The sequence below is a fragment of the Nyctereutes procyonoides genome, unplaced genomic scaffold (genome assembly GCF_905146905.1).
Source record: "Nyctereutes procyonoides isolate TBG_1078 unplaced genomic scaffold, NYPRO_anot_genome, whole genome shotgun sequence".
NCBI lineage: Eukaryota > Metazoa > Chordata > Mammalia > Carnivora > Canidae > Nyctereutes > Nyctereutes procyonoides.
The window spans coordinates 60451767-60475430 of NW_026575121.1; the positions used below are offsets into that span (position 1 = coordinate 60451767).

General features: G+C 53.9%; 1 protein-coding gene across 4 annotated transcripts in view; it reads left to right on the top strand.

The window, feature by feature from the left end:
• Positions 1–1270: 1270 nt before the first annotated feature.
• Positions 1271–23664, top strand: part of MCF2L (MCF.2 cell line derived transforming sequence like) — a 130419-nt gene continuing 108025 nt past the window's right edge. For 2 of the 4 annotated variants that reach the window (XM_055335892.1, XM_055335895.1), the window contains exon 1: positions 1271–1429. The gene's annotated coding sequence lies outside the window, so the exon portion shown is untranslated. The remainder of the gene's footprint in view (positions 1430–23664) is intronic. The other 2 variants (XM_055335897.1, XM_055335899.1) reach the window with 1 other exon arrangement.

The following is a 23664-nucleotide window of genomic DNA, read 5'->3' on the forward strand; positions in this document are numbered from 1 at the left end:
GGCGCGGAGCCGCGTGTTTCTGCTGGAAGAGGGGGAGGAGACGGGGTCTGTGCTAAGGCAGGGCTGTGTCTGCCAGCTAGTTACCCTCCATCTGGGGGTGGCTCCTTCCTCCTGGCAGAGACCCCCAGGCTCCTCCAGCCCCTCTTGAGGTGCAGGCCGGCAGGGGGGGGGCTTTCAAAGCTGCCCCGCGGGTCAGAAAGGCCGAGTGACCGGGAACAGCCGTCAGGTGGCCAGGCAGTCAGGGGAGTTAAGGGGAAGAGTGGCTGGGCCAGACCACGGCCAGTGGGGGGCTTCGGGGGCAGTGTGTGTGTATGGGGGGGGGTCGGGGGCGAGGAGGGGGCAGCCCTTGGTGGCCTCCAGGGGATGGGGCTGGAGGCCGGGACCAAACTGCCTGAACTCATCTGCATCCCACGGAACGGAAACAATGAAGCAGAAGGTGATTTCGCTGCTGGATCTCCCAATAGGAGTTGCTCGAGTCAGCTCATTTACATCTCCGTTCTCCAAGACGGGCCTGCCAGCACGGGCAGGGCTTGGAGTCCACAGCAAAGGGGTCATAAGGAACCCCAAATATGCTCAAAGAGAAGTGCAGACCCGCCCGCCGGCGGGGAGCCACCTGCTACTGCCAGCCGCGTGCCCCACGAATGACTTCAGGCTGACAGCTAAGTCCAGGATTGCTTCCCCCAAACCTGACCTAAGGTTTTTTTGCCGGACTTTCTCGGGAGAGATCGTACCTTCATGTTTGTTCTGGAACTCAGGAGGACATTCTTTGCTCCCAGGATTTAACGTGCTTTCAAGTAATCTGACGAAGCAATCAGCAATGGTTTTGACAGTTTGCCAGTTCGGTGAATTAGACTGTGACCTTGAAACCAGGGAATCAGATATTTTTATATCCTTGAAACAAGAGCCTAAAACGTCAAGGGAAAATCTAGGCCTTTGTTTTTCTTAAGCAGCAGAGGTAAATAATATTTTTGTTTATGCAAACTTCATTCCAAGACAATATCATAAAAGAAGGTTGCTTGTTTTTTGTTTTCTTAATTAATTTAATTAAATTAATTTATTTGAAGTTGCTTGTTTAACTGAAGGTTGGTGGAGTAGAAATTCATGGGAAAATGAATTTTGTTTTAATTGTCTCTGTTTCTGAGCAAACACTGCAAAGGCTGCATCTAGGTATTTGGGCTTTATCCAAAGAAGTGACTATGATGTCTTTGGGCAGCGTGATCTCATTTTCCCTTGAAAATCTGTTTTTTGCACCGCAGACTCATGTTTGACTGCTGGAGATCTGTTCTGTGCAAGAAAACCGGAAGCAACCTTCGCTCCTCCCTGAGACGCTCCGATGAGGTCGAAAAGGAAGAAGGTGACCCTCAGATCGACGTCCCTGATGTCATCAGGCTTGTCAGAGACCCGCCGGAGCAGTCACACACCCCTGCAGGTAGGGGCCCTTTGCAACCTTATTTGGACCTAGAAGCTGTTGCTGCTGATCAGATTCAAACATCCTGCCCATTGCTCTTCCAGTCGTTTTAGGAGATGAGTGTGTTTTGGATCTGGGAGGACAGTCATGCGTGGCGTCTGCATGGCACCACCACCCCCCCGCCCCCGGCCGCCTCCCCATGGCATCCCTGTGGCATCTGCATGGTGTCCCTGTGCTATCCCTGTGGTGTCCACATGGTGTCCCCATGGCGTCTCCATGGCATCCCCGTGGTGTCTCCGTGCTGTCCCCGTGACTTCCCTGTGGTGTCCCCATGGCGTCCCCAGGCACCTGCTGCAGGCCCGTGGCTATTACCTGCCTGCCCCTGGTGAGGAGTCTCCCATGACCCTCCTCACTTGGCCTCCTGGAGGTTATTCTGATAAGCAGCTTAACATTAGAGGGAAAAAGCTCATTTGGATTAGAAATGAAGCCCAGTGCCCGGGAGGGTGACCAGCACCAGGCATGGCTTCTCATCTGAGACCGGGAGGTGGTGTTGAATTCGGTGGGTCATGGACCCATGGCCACTGCCCGGAGGACAGGGGAGCATGACAAACGCTAGCTGAGAACCCCACACTCCTCAGGGCCTGGCCTGACCCTAGTCAGGTGACCTCCCACGTGCCCTCCTGCCCTCCCCTGAGCCCTCCTGCCCTCCTGTGTGCCATCCCCTGTGCCTCATCCAGTTCCTTAAAGCAAGCGAGAGGCTTGCTCTGCGGTGTGCGGTTCACCAGCACTGAACTCCCTGCACCCCTTCGTCCCCATCCTATGCCAACAGTAGTTCTCAGGAGACAGGGCAAGCAACGTGCCACCTACAAAGGGATGGCACAGGTAGAATGACGAGTGTCCACCCAGGGCTGGGCTGGAGCCGCGAGGGAGCACAAGCAGGGCCCTCACCTCTGTCTCCAGGGATCCCAGGCCTTGCCCTAAGCAGCCTCTAATGTAGGTGGGCAGTGGGGCTAAGGCGACCCTGGGCTCCCTCGTGGGCTGTGTCCCTCTGGCCTGTGTCCCTCGTGGGCTGTGTCCCTCTGGCCTGTGTCCCTTGTGGACTGTGTCCCTCTGACCAGTGTCCCTCGCGGACTGTGTCCCTCTGGCCAGTGTCCTTCACAGACTATGTCCCTTTGGCCTGTGTCCCTCGTGGGCTGTGTCCTCATGGCTTGTGCCCCCTGCGGTCTGTGTCCCTCATGGGCTGTGTCCGTGTCTGTGTTGCCTGGGCACCCCTAGGTGAGAGAGTACCTGCACCATCTTTGCACCTCGGCATTTGTGCTCCGTGTCCCATGTGTGCCGTCCATCTGCCGACGGGGTATCTTGTGCACACCCCAGACCAGGGTCTGAGCCACGGCTCCAGTGATGGGCCTTGCACATATGGACATGGTTGGCCGTTTGCACCTGGCCAGCGGGTGGTTGCTTTCTGCTGTCATAGCCCCACTAGCATCTCTGTTTAGTCTTATTGGTGCAGAAACCTGAGTTTTACCACTTCCTTTGTCGGTGACTGTTGGCCAGTGGGAGGCTGAAGCCTGAAACCCCAAGTCAGTCTCCCCACGATGCGAGTGTCCTGACTGACTGCCCGACTATGGGGCCTGGTTTTCTGGTACTGTCTGGGTTGGGAGCACAGCAGTGGGACAGCCACCCCCGGGGGTGGCAAGTGCAGGGAGGGCAGGGAGGGCAGGGGACAGGGCCAGGGAAGGCAGGGGAGAGCAGGGGATGGGGCCATCACCTGGTGCACCTGGCCCAGAAAGGGCACTTGGGAAGGCAGCATGCTTGGTCCCTCGGTGAGGGCACGTGGGTGGTAGACACGGTGGACGGCTGACTTCTACAGCTGGGAGGTTGTCGAGTGTCTCCGTGCACAGTGGGGCCGGAGTGGCTGAGGCTCCAGAGTGGGATGCCAGAGCTGGACTCTGCTCGTTGCTCGGCCGCCTAGAGCATGGGCTACAGGAAGGCCCTCCACGGCTGGTGACAGTGGCAGCACGCGCAGCGGTGGTGGCAAGGACCCAAGGTGTCGTGGGCTCAGGCGACGGGCCAGGGTCCCATCTCGGCTGCGTAGCTGTGGATTCCTCCTCCGTCCCCCAGTGGCAGGCCTCACGGGCCTCTGTGGCTCCTGCTCTGTGGACAGGCTGCTGCACCTGTGGCCCTTTCCCTGCTCCCTGTGGAGAGAGGAAGGAACTGGGGGCTGAGAGGAGGAGGCAGGTGCGGGGCCGCCTCTGTAGTGCACCTAGTGGGGCTGCAGGCCTGTGTCGGGTCTCGGCTCCCACAGCCCTGCTATTCCCACCAGCGTCTGGTGCACCCACCTGCAGGTCAGAGCCTGCCCGACCATCAGCCGCACAGGGAAGGCTTCTGGTTGCAGGGCGTTCCACTCCCTGTGAGCTGGCCCCACAGAGGGCTGGGCAGCCTCTCCTTTCAGCGGCCAGGGAGGCATCTCGGGTCAGCACCAGGGTCTCCTTCCTGGGGCCACTCTTGGGCTCAAGTCCCCGCTGGAGTCTGGAAAGGCCCCCAGCAGTGTGACCCCTCACCCCACAACCCCCGTCTTTCCAGAAGCAAAGTCGTGGCAGATGCTTCTCCTGCATGACGCCTTTCTGTGGGGCTGCACGGTCTGCAGATATAGGTGCAGGGTCTCTGCACACAACTCCCTTCCCCTCACGCCCCACAGGTGCCGCTGCTGACAACCCCTGCTCCATGACCCCTGGCACCTGACCCGGCCTGGGCTGGGCCTTTGTCACGCACCCAGGGCACCAGGCTGACACGGCAGCCCCAGAGCGGGGGCACCGAGGTGCAGGCAGTCCTGGGGCCCCGGCTGTCCGTCCCATCCAGTTCTGAATGAACAGCTGAGGCAGGTTGGGGCAGAGCCTGGAGAGCAACCGGGACACAGCAGAGGCAGGAGGCCAGACCAGACGGGAGCTGGTCACCTCATGGGAATGGGCCTGGGGGTGAACACCGCGTGTCCCCGGAGGCGCCGGTGGTGTGTGGGAGACCAGCACACACGTGCACACGTGTATTTCATGAGCGCAGCTTCCAAGCTTGCTTGGCTCTCCGCCTTCTGTGTGGCACTTTCCCATGCAAACCCAGGTGCCCCGACTCCTGCTGTTGTGGCCTGCTCCCTGCCGGCATCCTCGGGCACCCACCCTCAGGTCCTCCGGCCTCTGCCAAACACCTCCATGAGCAAGCAGTGTGGTAGGCAGGGAAGCGGCAGCAGCTGTGAACGTTTGTTTGAATGTCCTCTGTCCTCTGAAACCTCGATTTTGAGAGCACGGGCAGGTGTTATTCTCACGGCGGCAATTCCTTGTCCTCGCTGTGACGCCGAATAGGTGGGGCCTGTCCGCGGGCACGGGCGGGCCTCCGTGACCCAGGATGCCACTGCTCTCCTGCGTTTACTTTTCAAACGGTGAGTCTATTCTGACGGGTTAGCAGAGTCTCTAATGACGCCGACAAACCTTTGAGAATCACGCGGGACAGCTGCCGGGAGACGTCTTGAGGATAAAAGACAATCAAATGCGGTTCCTGATGCGAGCGTAAAGCCCACAGTTACCGTCTGCAACATGAGGTTGAGCCGCGGAGCTGCCGTTGCATCGCCAAAATCTCCCAGGGTTGGCGCTTTCACGCAGCTGGACCTAATTCCTGCGCGTGGCATGGACGTGAGCGCGTGCGTTCCCGTGGAGGAGGGCCCGCCTGTGACCCTCCGGCTTTGCCCAGGCAGGGAGCCCCGGCTGAAAATGCGGCTGGGGAAGAGCGAGGAGGACCCCAGGGCACGGTGCTGGCGGGGAAGCTTCCTGGCGGGCCGCGGCCTCAGCTCCGCCGGGCGCAGGTGAAGGGCCCTGAGTGAACATGGTGCACCCGTGCGAGTCTCCCCGCGCTTGGGCCTTTCCTGGAACCCCCAGGCCGAGAGCACAGTGCGGAGCACACGGCCCTGGAAGACCTGCCTGGCGGCCACACCCAACAGCTTCATGTCCCAGATGTGACGTTCTCATGAGAAAACGTGCTGTTTGTAGAAACAGAACTTGGGTGTTGCTCTAAACAGTCTTGTTTTCACCCTTTCCTGGTCCCTTGGGCTTTGCCCTTGGACTAAACGTTATTGGGGAAGCCAGCAGGAGCTCCGCACCTGCAGATCGTGCTCGCTGCTGTGAACCCGCAAATGTCTGGGGCCCGCTGGTGGTGGCTGGTCGCTGTCGGAAGCCACATGAAAGCAGCCCTGATGCCCCACAGCCTCGCGGTGCTCAGATTTCCCAGGACCTCCCAGATAGGCTCTTCTGGGTGGAACCGACTAGGTGTTAATATGACAGATGTGACGGGTCACAGAACCCCAGGAAGGACTCTGGCGGCCGGAGAAGCCCCTTACGGGGACAGATGCCCGGGAGGCTGCTCATCCGGAGCCTCCCTCCCCAAGCCTGCCCCACCAGCAGCAGGAGTGATGTGCATTTTTATTTTTGCAGAAACTTGGTGGTTTTTCTGTAGAACCAAGTGCTCTATGACACGTGCTGTGGATCAAGGTGATCCTGGGGCCACATAGCTCTGGGAAAGCACATGGCTGCTGTGTCACCAGCAGTGCCAGGCTGGGCCCCCCTGCCCTCCTTTGCTGCTCCCAGCGGTGATGCATGGCTGGTGGGGACAAGGTCTCCCTCCCTCTGGCCTTGTCAACTTCCGGACTCAAGTCCTGCCCACCTGTCTAGATGGGCAAATGTACCGCCTGTTCCGCGAAGCGCTCATCTGTGAGGCTCTCAGCTTCTGGGGAGGTCCTGCCACCCTGACAGTGCACGGGCAGCTTTGTTCCTGACAAGCCATGTCATGCATCTCCAAGACATGGCAGCACAAGGACAGGCAGCATTTCCTTCCCGTGGCAAGCTTGGTGGCAGGCTTCTCCCCAAGGGCCTAGTACTGGGAACCACGGGGTCCAGGAAGCACCTGGTCACCCAGCTCCGTGCTCTGTGCACATGTCTCCATCCTCCACGTGCGAGGCATGGCGGCGTTTAGAAAGCACCGCACTGGCACGTTGGGTGGCACCCTGTGGGTTAGCCACATGGAGCAGCAGGTGGCGCATGGCTGTTTGGAGGGGTTGTGCCAGCCAGGTGCTGGTTCTCCTGCGGCACCTGAGGGGCGTGGAGAAGATGAGGGGTTTCACTGCCTGCACGTTAAAGACTACAAGATTCACTCCCAGACAAAACCTAGGACAACCCTTCGCAGGATAAAGCAGGTGCCCTTTACGAGGCCAGAACCAGTGGGGAGTGGGCCTGGGGAGGAAGGTGCTCCCAGGGCAGGCAGGGAAGACACGCACCATAAGATGAGAAATGCTCACCGGGTTGGATGGGAGTGAGGAATGCAGAAAGATGAGGACACCTCCGTGGTCCCTACCCTCACAGGCAGAGCTGTAGAACCTGCCACTGGCGAGCATGCAGTCCTTGAAGCCATGCTGCAAACACCGCAGCGTGGACAAATGTCTTCAAGTATTTTGGTTTCCATCAGCAGCATCCACTCGCAGGAATGGAAACTAAGGAAGTGATAAAGAGTCGTCACAAAGCTCTGTGAACGAAGGTGTTCTTGGCAGGCATCATTTATACCAGTGAGGGTATGGGGAACAGTGACATCATGGCACTGGCACTAGGAGCTGGTGGCACTGCTCCATCGTGTAGACGGCACCCTTGCCGTCAAAGACCTGCAGCTGAACGTGCATGCATTCTTTCGTGCGCTGGTAATGTGTTTTCCTCTGTCTTCCTGCGGCGGGGACAGTGTTACCTCCACGAGAAGATGTGTTTCCTGGGGTAGGACGTAAGGCTGGACCCCCACAGGCAGGACCTGGACCCCCTGTCCCGCGCTGAGCCCCAGCCGTGGGGGCGCGTGCCCTCACAGGGGCTGCTTCTGCAGGAACCGTCCTCGTCTCTGGGTCTGGGCCCCGGGCTTCTGGCCTGGGCTCGCCCTGAGGTTTGGAGGGGGGACATCTTGTGGGAGACTTTTCCTGGCAATTGGCAGGCAGCCCTGGGAAAATAGGTGGGTGTGAATAAAGCCCTGGAGGGCGGGGACAGGAGGGCCTGGTGGGCCTCCTCAGGCAGGGCAGCCCGGGCCACAGCCACACAAGTGTCCCCGAGGGCGGAGGGTCAGGCCCGGCTGGCTCAGCCCGAGTCTGCCCTGGAGGCTGGGCCCTCCTGCACCCCGGACGCCCTGACAGCCTCGCCCCCATGCTCCTGCGCCCCAGAACCACGCTGACATGTGTCTCTGTCCCATACTTAGAAATCGGACCGTGAGTCAGCTCCTGGGGTGCACTTTGGTTAAAGATGGTGTCACAGTGGTTCCCTCCCACCACAGACGTGACACCGGCTAGTCTGTCTGTCAGGATGTTAGCAGCTGTCAGTGAGCGTTGCTGGGAGTTATTCATTGACTCCTGAGAGGGCCGATGTCCTCCTTCTCCCAAGAACTCCATTCTGACGGCCAGAATTCACCCGATGAAGAGACACGTCCCCCTGAGCTCCTCGTCACCAGGATGGGCGGTGCGTGGGCCTGAGGCACACGTGCCTGGTTCTCTCCTTGGTGTCTACCAGCTTCTAGGGTAGTGAGTCTGCTGTTAGCACCTCCCCAATAGCAGTGGTGACAGCTTTTAAAAATATCACTTCAAACTGGTACAAAATAGAATTTAAGTGAATATGTTTAAATGATCTTGTTGGCTTTGTTGGGGGGTTCCTTAGCCGGCGGCCTGCCATCCAGCTGTTGGACGAGGTGAGAGGCCACCTGTGAGCAGGAGGGGCAGACGAGCAGCTTGCTCTGGAGGGAAAGCAGGTGGTGGCGGCAGGGTCCCCACCCAGGGGTCCATCCGGCAGGACGCCCAATGTTTCTGGTCACTCTGTGTCTGGGGACATTAAAGCTGTAAGTCAGATCCAGTTTGGTGACGGGGTGCTGACAGAGTGGCCAGTGTCTGCTTGGGGCCTGCCTGCTGTCTTGTTTTTAACAGAAGTAAAAAACATAAAAGTTGTACACAGCTTAACCCATCGCAGATGTTCGCGTTGGTCAGATTGTCCAGTGGGGGGCCTTGGGAGCCTCTTCACATTGGCCTTCGGATCCGCCAGGCCTGCTGCTGCATCCTGGGTGGATGCTGGAGGAGAGGATCTCGGGCGAGTGTCTGGGAGTCCTCTGATTTACACGGCACTCTGATGACATGGCGCACAAGGTGGGGACACCCTGCCCTGTGCCCCACTGTCCCCTGAGTGCAGCAGCCCCTCGGTGGCAGGATGAATTCCCATTGCGGTCCTGCGACTGTCCACGGAGGTTATGTCTGTCTGGCTGCCCTTCACGTGACTCATGAAGATGCAATCTGAATGTCAGGGAACAGTTTCCAGACCTTTCAAATAGTTATGGTGACTTTTCCCTTTGCAAAAAAAAAAGTCATGATAGGGGCCCCTCGGTGGCTCAGGGGGTTAAGCAGCCAACTCTTGGTTTTGGCTCAGGGTCGTGGGATCGGGTCCCACTGCCTCAGTGCTGAGCAGGAAATCTGCTTCGGAACTCGCCCCGCCGCCCCTCCCCCAGACCTCACCATGACTATCTGTTCCTAGTACTTGTTTTATAGGAGGGTTGGCCTTCCCTGTTCCTTTTAGCAGGAGTGTGGGCTGTCCTGCTGCCTAGGGCGTGTGTACAGCGATGTGCCCCAAGGGAAATGGTTTCCCATACCTGGGAAAGGACCGTGTGTTAGGGAAGTCTCTGGAAGCTTTGTGACACTTGCCCATGCTGGGAATGGGCATATATGTGTGTCAGACACCTCTCAGGAAGACGTCTGTGTGAAGAGGCTTTTCTGGGCTCAAATATGGAGAAGGATTCATGCCCCTCCCTCCCGACAGCGGTCAGGGCTCACGGGGTGGCTGGCAGGGTGGCGGATGAGGTGGGTCCCTGTGCACAAGAGCCAGATGGACTCTTGGGGCGGGGTGTTAGGAAGTACCTGGCGAGCTTCTGGATGCAGGTGTGCACCCCAGGCTCACATGCTGTGGGTCTTCGCGCCTCACTCTGCTTTCCCCTGAGAGCCAGCTGCCCGGCCACGTCCTGCCTGGGGAGTGGGAAGCGCAGTGTCTCCACACAGAGTTCTGTTGGTTCGTTCTGCTCCTCCCAGAGATGGCAGCTGGGGGTCGGTGTAAGCCCAGGTGTGGGTTCCTGGGCCCCGGTGCCCCTTCTTGCTGCGTGGCTGCAGCACAGCCATTTCAGGAGTGCTGACAGAGCGGCTGCAGAGTGCAGTCAGGGCCTGACCCCACTGGAGCTGTGCCACCCCCCACCCCGCCCCCAGGAACAGGGACACGGCAACGCGTCTTCCCTCTGCTGCCCACTCCGAAGCATTGGCAGAATGACCCTGGGGGAAACGGCAGGGAGCTGATCCTAAACTCACTTCCAGGCCAACCCCTCAGACTCCGTGGTGCCATCCATGCTTCCAGTTCAGAGCCAGCAGCAGCGGAGCTCCGATGCCCCCTCTGGCCTTCAGCACCCGGGCTTGCTCTGCACCTGCTCAGCACCCGTGAGCCCCCCCACATCTATGAATGGGAGGTGAGGGAGCCCAGGTAGCATGGGCAGGGCCATGGAGAGCAGGCACCATCCCTGTGCCACTCCTCGGCTCTCTGCTGTCGTGCCCTGGGTCTCGGCTCCGGCTATCCCCCTGTGGTGGCAGAGCAGCGGGCACTCACTGTGGTAGGAATGTGGGAAACTGCAGGATGCTTCTTACACGGTCAGCACGCTCGCCCCACATGGCCCCACAGTCGGGGGAACTCCAGCTCGCTGGGGAACTGGGTGCTCGTGGCTTCTGCTTAGGGAGTCCTACAGGTGAGCTGCAGTCCTACAGGTGAGCTGCGGATGCCTTGGGAAGCACAGCTCATCCTGTGCCGCTTGGTCGGCTTCTGGATGCGCAGAGACAGTAGATGAAGGGATCTGTGTGACAGCTCGGTGTCACCCAGAAGGCCGTGGGTGTGTGTGTGACTGTGAGCGAGCATGTGTGCGCGTCTGTGAGTGTGCACACTGCCTCATCTTCACTTCATTTTTACTAACAGCTTCATTTCTGCATAAATCACAGACCGTAGATTTTTCACTATCTTTATTTTTTAATTTAATTTAATTTAAATTCAATTAATTAATATATAATGTATTATTGGTTTCAGCAGTAGAGGCCAGTGATTTCTCAGTTGTGTACAACACCCAGTGCTCATCTCATCACGTGCCCTCCTTCATGTCCATCACCCAGTGACCCATTCCCCACCCCGTCCCCCACAGGACCCTCTGTTTCCCAGAGTTAAGATCATCTTCCCCTATGATCCTCTGTTTTGTTTCTTAAATTCCACATATGAGTGAGATCGTATGATAATTGTCCTTCTCTGACTGACTTATTTCACTCAGCATAACACCCTCCAGTTCCATCCACGTTGAAGCAAATGGTGGGTATTTGTCGTTTCTAATGGCTGAGGAATATTCCATTGCATACATAGACCACATCTTCTTTATCCATTCATCTTTCGATGGACACTGAGGCTCCTTCCACAGTTTGGCTATTGTGGACATTGCTGCTAGAAACATCGGGGTGCAGGTGTCACGGTGTTTCATTGCATCTGAATCTTTGGGGTAAATCCCCAGCAGTGCAATTGCCGGGTCATAGGGCAGGTCTATTTTTAACTCTTTGAGGAACCTCCACACAGTTTTCCAGAGTGGCTGCACCAGTTCACATTCCCACCAACAGTGTAAGAGGGTTCCCCTTCTCTGCATCCTCTCCAACATTGGTTGTTTCCTGCCTTGTTAATTTTCCCCATTCTCACTGGGGTGAGGTGGTATCTCATTGTGGTTTTGATTTGTATTTCCCTGATGGCAAGTGATGCGGAGCATTTTCTCATGTGCTTGTTGGCCATGTGTAGGTCTTCTTTGGAGAAATTTCTGTTCATGTCTTTTGCCCATTTCATGATTGGATTGTTTGTTTCTTTGGTGTTGCGTTTAATAAGTTCTTTATAGATTTTCATCCCCTTTAAAATGTACAGCTGAGTGGTGTTCAGGCTGTTGGCAGACTTGGCCAGTGTCGCCATGAGCTTGAGGACACTCAGTTCACCCCTGAAGGAAGCCCCCGCCACCGTGAGCAGTCGCATCCCGTCCCCGCCCCCACAATCAGGGCTCTGCACTTGGTCCACGTGGATTTCCCTGTTCCGGGCGTTGCATGGAAATGGTCACACGCAGCTCACGAGGCATGGTATCTTGAAAGTTCTTCCTGGCACAGCCTGTGCCAGGTTCTGTCCTGCTGTGTGAATAGATGATGCTTCACCTTATTGTCGGGCGTGGGCACTTGGCTGTTTTCTGCTTTGGGCCACTTTGGGCCACTGTGAATCCTGCCTCCACCAACATTTCCGCACCGGCTCCCGTGCATAGGGTTTTCACTGTTCCGGGGTGCACGCCCTGGGAGGAGGTGCCGGAGCACATGGTGACTCTGGGTTTAGCTGCTGGAAGATCACCACCCTATTTCCCATGTGGCCGCAGCACCACATATCTTCCTGGCAGCGGACAAGGCTGTGGTTCCTCCACGTCCTTGCCAACACCTGTCTTTGTCCATCTTTTTGTTTGCTGTCCTGGTGGGTGTGATGTGGTGTCTTGCCATGGTGGTTTTGGTTTGCATTTCCCTGATGGCAAACAATGTGGAGCACCTTCATGGTTCCTGGCCATCTCACATCTTCCCTACGGAAATGTCTGTCAGCAGTCTTGCCCACTTTTCTGTTGGGGTGTTTGTCTTCTCAGCGTTAGCTGGGGGAGTGCTCTGTGCGTTGCAGGGACAGGTCCCAGGCCCCCTTCTGCACCCCTTGGGTCTCTCACCCCAGGGCGTCCCCTAGGGGTCAGGGTCGGCCTTGGTGAGAAGCTGTGGTCTCCTGTCCGCATCTGCTCAGGATGTGTGCAGGTAACTGCACATGTTCCCCTGTGCACACAACTAGGCGCCTGCCCTGGGGTCTGTGTAAACATGCACCTGGGCATATAGAACCCAAAACGGAGTTACTTGGGAGACCTTTCCATGGGGATGTGAAAGGTGAGCAGTGCCTTCCAGGGCTCGTGTGTGCCATGGAGCATGGGTCTTGTGCTATCTGCAGAAAGGCCCTGGGGAGTGGGCAGGACCTGGGGTAGGGGGGATGGAGGGCGAGTAGGTCAGGGCCAGGTATCCTCACCAGTTCAGTGTGCCAGGTAGGTTCCAGAAAGGGCCACAGGGCTAGAGCCTGAGTGCACCTTCTGGAAGTTTCTGTGGGCCTCTGAGTGGTGCACTGGTGGGATACCCTGGAGGGTGAGGGGCTTGAGGGGGCCAGCCTTCAAGAGCAGGACTGGGAGACACCAGGGTCTGGGCACAGACCCCTTTGCCCTCCCCCGGACACTATGTGGGGAGGAGCAGGGAGATTAGGACTCATCCAAGGGGATGCAGTCACCATGGACACGGTGAAGTTGCTGCTTGAGCTGAGTCTGTCTGGGAAGACCTGGGTTCTTCCACAGCTCTGGTGCAGGAGGTGGGGCCCGAGCATAGACATGGGGAGGTAAGCACCCATGGTCCTCGTTCATCGTGGGGGCACCTTTCGCCCTCATCTGTGGCCCATATTGGCCTTGGGGTGTTGAGGGCGCTATGTCCACTGAACACCTCACATGCTCACTCACGGCCCCAGATAGTTCAGGCATTTACAGATTAGAATATGGATATTGCGACAGGATAGAGGAAGCATGGGTTTTCATGCAAATACTCTTCCTTCTCTGGAAAGAGCATCCCCCCACCCTCGAGTGCTGAGCTGTCACTGCCTGCTTCCCAGGCCCTCTGCCCTCGGCCACTGCTGCTGGGACCTGATGCTCTGCCCCTGCCACAGCTCCCACTGCCTCTGAAACCTCTGGGGAGCCCGCCCCACGTCAGCACCTACATGTGTCCCCGGGGAATGGCTATGAGAAGCTAAGACCCGTCTGCTTCATGCTGGCTCCAGGGTGCAGGCTAGGAACACCTCCCTCCCACATCTGTGCCAAGACCTTAGCATTGGGTGTTGCCTCCACCTGCCAGCCCCAGGAGGACCTGAACAAGTGTGGATCTGGCCCCTGAGGATGCAGCCACCTGTGGATGGCTCTGCATGGAGCTGGGTCGATGTTGAGGTGTCTTTGCAGGTACCTGGAAATCATTTTGTATCAGAAGTGGCTTCAGGAAGATGGACATGATGCCAGTTATGCACATGTTGCACCATCCCATCTATTCATAAGTGGGGCCTAGAGGGTGTGTGGCATACTGCCCAGGGCTGGCCATGATGGTGCAAAGGCCTGGTCCTTACTGCCTGGTGGGCAGGTCCCGGTGGTGGGCCTGCAGTGGGAGGGAGGCCAAGGGGCAGTGAGGGCCAGTGGTACTGGGCTCATGACCACAGAGCTTAGCTGTGGGCCGGTTGGGAAGGCAGGTGCTGTGCACTAAAACAGGGAGCAGGACTTGGGGGCACCAGCTGGTGTGGAGCAAAGCAGAGGCCAAGCTGTTCCTGACACCAACAGCAAAACAAACAGTAGCTCCCTCCCCAGCAGCCCCCTCTCTGCAGAGCCCTGGCAGTGACTGGCTAGTAGATGTGGGGATTCCACAGGTGCTGGTGGAATGAATTTCTGTATCCCAGCCCTGCACCCTGGGCTCCTTCACTCTTGGGAGGAGATGGCTGGGGACATTGCCAGCATCTTTACAATTCAGAGAAACCTCTCCTTTTACCTAGTCCGGAGGGAGGCTCATCAGTTCTGTGGTCTTCTCTATCTGCCCGTTTTCTAGTTTTCTGATGTCTATTTTTATTATTTCCTTCCATCTGTTTACTCTGGTTTTATTTATTTATTTATTTATTTATTTATTTATTTATTTATGAGAGAGAGAGAGAGAGAGACAGGCAGAAAGAGAAGCAGGCTCCATGCACCGGGAGCCCGACGTGGAATTCGATCCCGGGTCTCCAGGATCGCGCCCTGGGCCAAAGGCAGGCGCTAAACTGCTGCGCCACCCAGGGATCCCTGTTTACTCTGGTTTTAAATGGCTCTTCTGTTTCTAGTTTTTGAAGGTGGATGCTTGCATCACTGTATTTAAACGTTTCATCTTTTTCTTTCTTTGAGAGAGAGAGAAAGAGCGCGCACACACACATGTGCATGAGTCAGGGAGAAGGGGAGAGAATCCCAGGCAGATGCCCCGCTGAGTGCAGAGCCTGACACAAGACTCAATCCCAAGATCCTGAGATCATGAACTGAGCTGAAATCAAGAGTCAGATGCTCAACCTACTGGGACGCCCAGGCACCTCAAACTTGGGAATTTTAGAAGTGAAAAATGTAGTAGCTGAAGTAAAAACCCCAAGAACTAGCAAACTTGAGAATAAAGCAGACCTTGCCCAATCTGAACAACAGGGAGACAGGCTAGAACAAAAATGAATAGTCTCAGGGACGTATTGGACTCTATCCTCAGAACTGATAGTCCTGCCGCTGGAATCACAGGAGAAAAGTACCCAAATGTGGCAAAGACACAAATGCAAACATTTGAGAAGCTGGTAGAACCCCAGTTAGAATAAATCCCCCTGAATCATTCCAAGACCCCTCATGGTTGAACTTCTGAAAACTGAAGATGAAGAAACACTTCTTGAAAAGCACAACTACCATGTCTCCCTTGGTAGGAAAGAGACCATTTGCATAGCCCAATGGTGAGTCAGGACGTTGAGTTAGTGATTTTTAAACTCCCCTCAAGAAACCTTCAGGCCTAAATGGTTCTACCCCAGGATTCCAACACACATTCAAAGAAGTAACATCAGTTCTATGCTGTCTCTTCCAGAAAATAAAAAGGAGGCGCATCCCAGTTCATCTTCTGAGGCTAGTATAATATTGATGGCAAACAACAAAGACAGGAAACCCACGGACAATATTGCTCATGAATATGGACACAGAAGTCTGTAACAAAACATTAGCAAAAAGAAGTTAGCAATACGTAAGAAGAATTACTCACTGTGACCAGGGTGGGTTATTGCAGGTGTGCAGGCCTGGTTCAGTATTTTGAGATTTATCAGTGGAATCCACCACATCAAGGGACTCAAGGAGAAAAATCACACCATCATTTCAGTCAGTCCAGAAAGATCATTTGACAAAATTCAATACCCATCCAGAAGAAGAGGAATACAGGGGAACTTCCTTGACTCGTTAATGAGTGCCTACGGAGAACAGTTGCAGCTAGCTGGGCGGAAAAGTCAGGCGTCCACTGTCAGTGCTCTTCGTCAGGCATGGGGCAGGAGAAGCAAACACAGGGCACAGAGATGGGCAGGGAGGAATCAGCCGTCTGTTCACAGGTGACACGATCATTTAATTATAAAATCCCAAGGGCTTTACAGAAATATTCCTGGAACTATTACGAGACAGGGTGGCAAGGCTGCAGGATACAATATATACATTCAGAAGACATTATGTTTCTATTTATAGCAATGGACACATGGATGCCAAAAGTAAAAATGCAACATTATTTACAATTACTCAAAAAAATGGAGCACTTAGGCGCAGCTAACAAAAGTTGTGCAGGGCTGTGTGTCACCCCTGCCGATGCTCGGTGGGGACTTCAGTAAAGGGGTGACACACTGCGTTCACAGGTCCAAGACTGAGTGTAGCACCTCTGTTCTTGCCACACTGATTCACTGCATCCCTAGCAGAATCCCAGAAAGGTTGTTTTATGGATATGGACAAGATGATCCTAAAATTTGTTTTTTTTTTTTAAGATTTTATTTATTTATTCATAGACACACAGAGAGAGGCAGAGACACAGGCAGAGGGAGAAGCAGGCTCCATGCAGGGAGCCTGATGTGGGACTTGATCCTGGGTCTCCAGGATCACACCCCAGGCTGCAGGCAGCGCCAAACCGCTGCACCACCGGGGCTGCCCGATCCTAAAATTTGTATGGGAAGTCAGAGGAGCTAAAATTCTTACTTTATCTTGAGAAGGAAGAAAAAGGAGGAGCCAGTGCCCCTGTTATCAAGACATTATTTTGCTGTGTGTGCTGGGGCAGTGGGGTGCTTCCTGGCAGAGGAGCAGACCCTGGAGCATGATAGGAAACTCAGAAGCAGAATGGTACCAGTGGGGCCAGCTGATGTTCGGCTAGATGGATGATGCAGGGAAGATTTTGCTTTTTTGACAAATTGAGCAATGGGAGATCCAGAGGCAAAAAAAAAAAAAAAAAGAAAAAAAGAAAAAGAAAAAGAAAAGAAAAAAAATTGGACCTAGATTTCATACCTTACATAAAAGTTAACCCAGAGTGAATGGATTACAGATTTAAACAAAGCATACAACTGTAGTACTTTTGGGAAAATATAATAGATGATATTTGGGATTTAGGAATACACAGAGTTCTTAGACCTGATGCCAAAAACATGATCCATGAAAGGAGAAATTGGTAAATTAGACTTTGTCAAAATTAGAAACTTATCCTCTACAAAGGACGCTGTTCAGAGGTGGGCAGACTAGCTGCAGTCTGTGGGAAAGTATCTTCAGATCTAGAAATCTGATGAAGGACTAGGAATGTCCAATCTCTCTAGCACAGCAGCTGGTCCAGTTAGCAATGAGCAGATACAGACGTCAGGCAAGCACATGGAAAGATGCTCAACGCCATCAGCCTTTACAGACATGCAAATAGAATCATGCTAGATACACTACGCACCTCCCAGAATGGCTGAAATAGAAGTAGTGATGACCACCCGCACAGGGGAGGATGCTGAGAGGAAGGATCACCCCTTTGCCGCACTGGTGGGGATGCAGCACAGAGTGGCCACTCGCAGAGCCTTTGCTGCCAAAACACGCTGCTGTCCTGCAACCCAGCAACTGCACTCCCAGGCATTTATCCCAAGACACAAAAACTTTACACAGATTCATGCATGTGAATGTTTATGTCAGTTTTTTTTGTAATAGTCCAAACCTGGAAAGAGCCCTGTGTCCTGCAGTGGGTGAATGGCTAAAAAATATCTGTGGCCTGTCCCTGCCGTGGAGCATCACCTACTCTGCAGCAACAGGAAAGAACCATGCACTACAGCCTGGATCAGTCTCCAGAGCATCAGGCTGAATGCAGGAAACCAGTCCCCAGAATTACACACGGGCACACTCGGAAACACCCTGGCCTGGCTCAGACCACCGCGGCAAAGCAGATACCACAGTAAACAAGTCAATGAACTTTTTCATTTCCATTGCATATGCAAGTTAGGTTTACCCTACCCTGTGGCCTACCAGCTGTGCAGTAGTGTTATGTCTAAAAAAGTACATACTTTAATTAAAAAATATTTTACTGCAAAAGGTGCTAACCATCATCCAAGTTTTTGACAAGTTGTAACCCCTGATCACAGATCACCATGACAAATATGATGATAAAGTATGAAATATTGCGAGAATCACCAAAATGCGACAGCAACACGAAGTGAGCACATTCTGTTGGAAAAGTGGTGCTGGTAGATGCTCGATGCAGAGTCTCTACAAACCTTCCCTCTGTAAAAAGGCAGTATCTGGGGGATCCCTGGGTGGCGCAGTGGTTTAGCGCCTGCCTTTGGCCCAGGGCGCGATCCTGGAGACCCGGGATCGAATCCCACGTCGGGCTCCCGGTGCATGGAGCCTGCTTCTCCCTCTGCCTGTGTCTCTGCCTCTCTCTCTCTCTCTCTCTCTCTCTCTCTCTCTCTCTGTGTGTGTGTGTGTGTGTGACTATCATAAATAAATAAAAATTAAAAAAAAAAGGCAGTATCTGCGGAGTGCAATAAAGCAAGATGTGCCTATCTGCGCGGTTCCATTTCTAGAACATTCTTGAAATGGCGAAGTTGTGAAAATGGAGAACAGATGAGTGGTTGGCAGGGATGGAACGGGAAGGAGGCGGGGGTGTCGGTGAAGGGACTCCGGGTGCAGGAGGGCATGGGATGCGCTGTGACTGTCTGTCTGTGGTATCCACGCTGTGACATTTACTGCCGTTTTACATGTTTTAACTGTTGTGGGGGGAGGGCACACAGGATCTCTCTGGATCATTTGTCATAACTGCACGTGAATCTACAATTATCTAAAAACATAATAATCATCCACAGCCTTATTCATGCACTACCAACAAGCCCACACACGGGGCTGCATTGGCAGGCTCTCGCCAAGTCATAGAGCCGTATCTGAAGTGGAAGAGAGAGGAATAGCTAGCTCTGACCTTGACAGGCTAAAAATAAATATTTGCTAAGGATTTATAGGTCCAGATCTAAAAGCTTAAGTAGATGTCAAGGTAGGTTAATTCAATTTCACTGACCTTGGTGTTGAGCCTTGGAAAGTACTGAGTGTAAGTTAAGGCTCAAGTAAATGGCATGTCTAAAGTTAAATCACACGTTTAAATATTCAGCTCTGTGGGAAGGCAGGCAGAAGGCACCAGACCCACCCCGCGGTGATGGCTGGGCCACCATGCTCTCTTTGTGTCCTCTTCCTCTTGGAACCTCAGTGAAAGGCTTGAAGTAGGCTCCAGACACACAGCTGCCTGTCCCCTGCGCTGGCCGTGGGTACACCTGCCAGTGGGGGGCACTGTGCATGCACGTCCGGCCCCCTGGTGGTTTTCCGGGGATGCCCACGGAGGTGCAGGTGCTGTGTCCACAGTGTCCCCTGCTAACCATGATCCTCTAAGGGAGGAAGGAGAGGAGTCTCTGCTTTCTTTAGGATGCTCAAGTCCCCAGCATGCCAGCTCCCGATCCTCGAGGCACCAACAACCCCAGGTCCTGAATACCCTGAACCACTGTGCCTCACTTCTTGCATTTTTTGGGTATTTTGTAGATTGATTGTTTGGGGGCACATTTGACAGGAAGAATCTGAAAGTGTAAGATTCAATAAAATTTAAATGTGTTAACTATTAATTTTCTAAACAAAGTAATATACCAACTTCCTAGTTATAAATTGGTGCATTCCAGTGCTTACAGCTTTGGACTGGAGTCACCCAGAGTGGGAACACAAACAGTAATGTGCGTCAGAGCTGTGACGACACCGTGCTGCGGGTCCCCAGAGGCCACGTTATCATTCCCATCACTGGGCTCTATTGTTACCAGGTTCCTTTCCAATAAGTGTTGGTCCACTGGCCAGAGAGCACACCGGGTGCTCGGCGTGGAAAGTCACGAGGCAGACGACATCTGCGCGCGTCTGGGGAACACATTCTGGTTGAACGAGAGCAGCGGGTCCCTAGAAGGCCGGGCGGGCTGCCCTGCGCCGGCGCCCGGCCCGAGCTGGAGCACCACCGCCCACCCGGGGGGTGCCCGCGGCCCGCTGCTTTGGGAGTCCTGTTGGCAGGCAGGACTTTCTGAGCGTTTTGGTAACTGGAAGGCACATTTCCAGCTGATTTCCTGTAGGAACGTTGGGGAGCATTGGCTGTCAGACACTCCAGAGATTCCAGCCATTGCTGTTGTCACCATCGGAGACAGTGTCCACTAGCGGACGTGCGCGGAGCCGCCAACTGCACTGGGCGGGCTGGGAGCTCCGTTCTCAGGACTCGGCCGCGGCAGAGCCTTAAATAGAGTTCAAAATCAGATCCCGGCTGTCGTGGCCCCTAGCGGGAGGTTGGTGTGGTCCGGGGCACGCCCCAGCCCAGCCCAGCCACCGGGGACTGACCTGATCTCCGCCCCGGGGTCAGGCTGGCGCGTCCGACCCCCTGCCCAGCAGAGCTGGGAGAGCTGGACTGGAAACAGGCCCCAGCGTGCAGGACGGTGGCTCCGCGGGCTCTTCCTGACTCGCTGGCTCTGAGCGGTACCATGTCTGGCCACATCAGCTCTAGGTTGTCAGCAAGGTCCCCACTGAAGTTTGCTTTCATCCTCGGCTGTATGTCCCATCACCCAATGAAGCCGTGAGTGTCCTGAGCCAGGGGCCATGCTCTGCCCCTCACACACCTGTTTCCCAGGCCTCAGACCACACCATCCAACACAGCGCCCCCAGGCCTTGTTGCCAGGTCCTCTCCCTTCCAGTTCCTTTACAGCCAGGCGCAGGACCCCTGTCCCTGGCTGTTCTCGGAGTCTCCTCGCCCTGCCCCCGCTGACACCTCCCAGAGGCAAGAAGGTGGCCAAGGTTGCTGCTGCATGAAAACAATGGCCCTTTCCCCAGCCCAGAGATGCTCTGGCGCCCCACCAGCTGTATTCTTAAGCTGAGTTCTCCAGAACAGAGGAGATCCTGCCACCTGCGGCCACAGGGGTGAACCTGGCATACCTCAGAGGGAGAGCAGGAACACACAGGGATGGACCAACAGCCAGGGCTCCATGCTATGAAACATGTGCTTCAGTCACTGCCATGGACCAACAGTCACCATCATGGACCAACGGTCACCACCAGGGACTAACGGTCACCGTCAGGGAAGCGGGTGGTGGCAGGGCCTGCCGGGAAGGGGGCACAGCCAGTGGGCCTCAGGGAGTGTTCCTATTGCATGAAGGACATGGAAGCTCCTAGAAGGCATGGTGTGTCTTTGATCGTGACTGAGGAGTATCTCACCAAGAGGTGCAGTTCTTTGCATACTGATTATTCCTCAATAAAGCTGTTTAAAACATTCAAACAAAAGGGGGGAAAAAGGTGTTGGTAAGGAAAACACAAAGAAATGGGAAAACATTCCATGCTCATGGATTGGAAGAACAAAATTGTTAAAATGTCTATATTACCCAGAGCAATCTACACATTCAATTCAATCTCTATCAAAATACTATCACCATTTTTCACAGAATTGGAACAAATAATCCTAAAATTTGTATGGAACCAGAAAAGACCCTGAATAGCCAGAGGAATGTTAAAAAAGAAAACCAAAGCTTTAGGCCTCACAATTCCAGACTTCGAGCTGTGATCATCAAATATGGTACTGGCACAAAAACAGATACATAGGTCAATGGAATAGAATGGAGAACCCAGAAATGGGCCCTCAACTCTATGGTCAACTAATCTTCAGCAAAGTAAGATAGAATATCCAAGGGAAAAAGGACAGTCTCTTCAACAAATGGTGTTGGAAAAATTGGGCAACCACATTAATAAGAATGAAACTGGACCATTCTCTTACACTGGACCCAGAGATGAACTCAAACTGTATGAAAAACCTAAAGCTGAGACAGGAATCCATCAAAATACTAAGAGGACAACACAGGCAGCAACCTCTGTGACCTTGGCTACAGCAATTTCTTACTAGACGCGTCTTCAAAGGCAAGGGAAACAAAAGCCAAAAATGAACTACTGGAACTTCATCAAGATAAAAAGCTTCACAGCAAAGGAAATGGTCAACAAAACTAAAAGGCAGCCTGCAGAATGGGGATATTTGCAAATGACCTATCAGATAAAGGGCTAGTATCCAAGATCTACAAAGAACTTATCAAACTCAATACCCAGGAAACAAACAATCCAATCATGAAATGGGCAAAAGACATGAACAGATCTCACAGAGGAAGACATAGACATGGCCAACATGCACATGAGAAAATGCTCCGCATCACTTGCCATCAGGGAAATACAAATCCAAACCACAATGAGATACCACCTTACACCAGTGAGAATGGGGAAAATTAACAAAGCAGGAAACCACAAATGTTGGAGAGGATGTGGAGAAGGGGGAACCCTCCTGCACTGTTGGTGGGAATGTGAACTGGTGCAGCCACTCTGGAAAACTGTGTGGAGGTTCCTCAAAGAGTTAAAAATAGACCTGCCCTACGACCCAGCAATTGCACTGCTGGGGATTTACCCCAAAGATTCAGATGCAATGAAACGCCGGGACACCTGCACCCCGATGTTTCTAGCAGCCATGTCCACAATAGCCAAACTGTGGAAGGAGCCTCGGTGTCCATCGAAAGATGAATGGATAAAGAAGATGTGGTATGTGTATGCAATGGAATATTCCTCAGCCATCAGAGAGGATGATATCTTACCATTTACAGTGACGTGAATGGAACTAGAGGATATTATGCTGAGTGAAATAAAGTCAATCAGAGAAACAATTATGTGATTTCACTCATATATGGAATTTAAGAAACAAAACAGATGAGCATAGGAGAAGGGAAGGAAAAATAAAATAAGACCAAGTCAGAGAGGGAGGCAACCATAAGAGACTCTTAATCATAGGAAACACTGAGGTTCACTGGAGGGGAGGAGGCTGGGGGGACAAGGTAACTGGGTGACAGGCATGAAGGAGGGCAGGTGATGGGATGAGCACTGGGTGTTATACACAACTGGTGAATCACTGACTTCTACCTCTGAAACCAATAGTATGCTATATGATAATTAATTGAATTTAAATAAACTTTTTTAAGAAGAGAAAAGGTATTGCTACCACTTTTTATTTTCTGTCCTATTTTACCTCCTTCCCCTGCTGACTCAAGTGTCCTCAGGGCTGAACAGAAGGTGACCCCCCTGAATGATCACTTTCCTTGGGCAGAGCCTCGGCATGTCCTGCGAAGTGACCACCCAAGAGCCTCCATTCTTTGGGGGCTGGTGGCATGTGGGGAGAACCATGCTGAGGGGTCTTCACTATGTTCTGTGTGCTCCTTGCCGGGCTGGGTGCTCTGCTCTACAAACAGCAGATGGTCACACTTGCTGGTTTGCTCTTTAAGGAGGAAAACAGTCCTGTGTTGTACCATCACAGTTTCCCCACTGTAATCTGCAAGCTGACTTGGACCAGTGAGGGGCGTGGTCTCAGAAGTCAGGGGGGACTAACCCTGAGGTGGCCAGGACCCGGTCCTCTCAGGGCAGAGAGGGGGGCCACATCAAAGCTGCCCGAGGTGCAAGAACAGGCAGGGAACTGGGGCCTTGGCCCAGCCGACACAGGCCAGCTGACCTTCCTGAGCAGGAAAGCACCAGGAAGGTGAGGGTCTGTCCACTGCTGGTGTTGTATCCCCGGTGCATGGCTCCAGTGCATGACGGGTAAACGGATAAGTGTGCATGGCAAAGCAGGAACAGCAAGACTTAGGTCTGTCCTGGGTCTCATGGTCAGGAGTGGGAGGCTTTCCTGGGTCCCCACGGACCCCCGTGGGAAGTCACAGCTCTGAAACGCGGGGTCACAGTCCATAGGTTTGTTGTTGTGGGCTCTTTCTGGGGCTCACCCTGGGTTTTACAGTCAGTAAAACCGACTGTTACGGCATGCTCACATTTACTGAGCGTTGACCGCCTGTCAGGCACTGTTCTTGTTACTTATTTACACTTCATCTTCCAAAAACCCAGTGACGTAGGCACCATGGGCCCCACTGTACAGATGGGGAAACTGAGTAACATCCCCCAGGTCACCCACCTGGTCAGTGGAC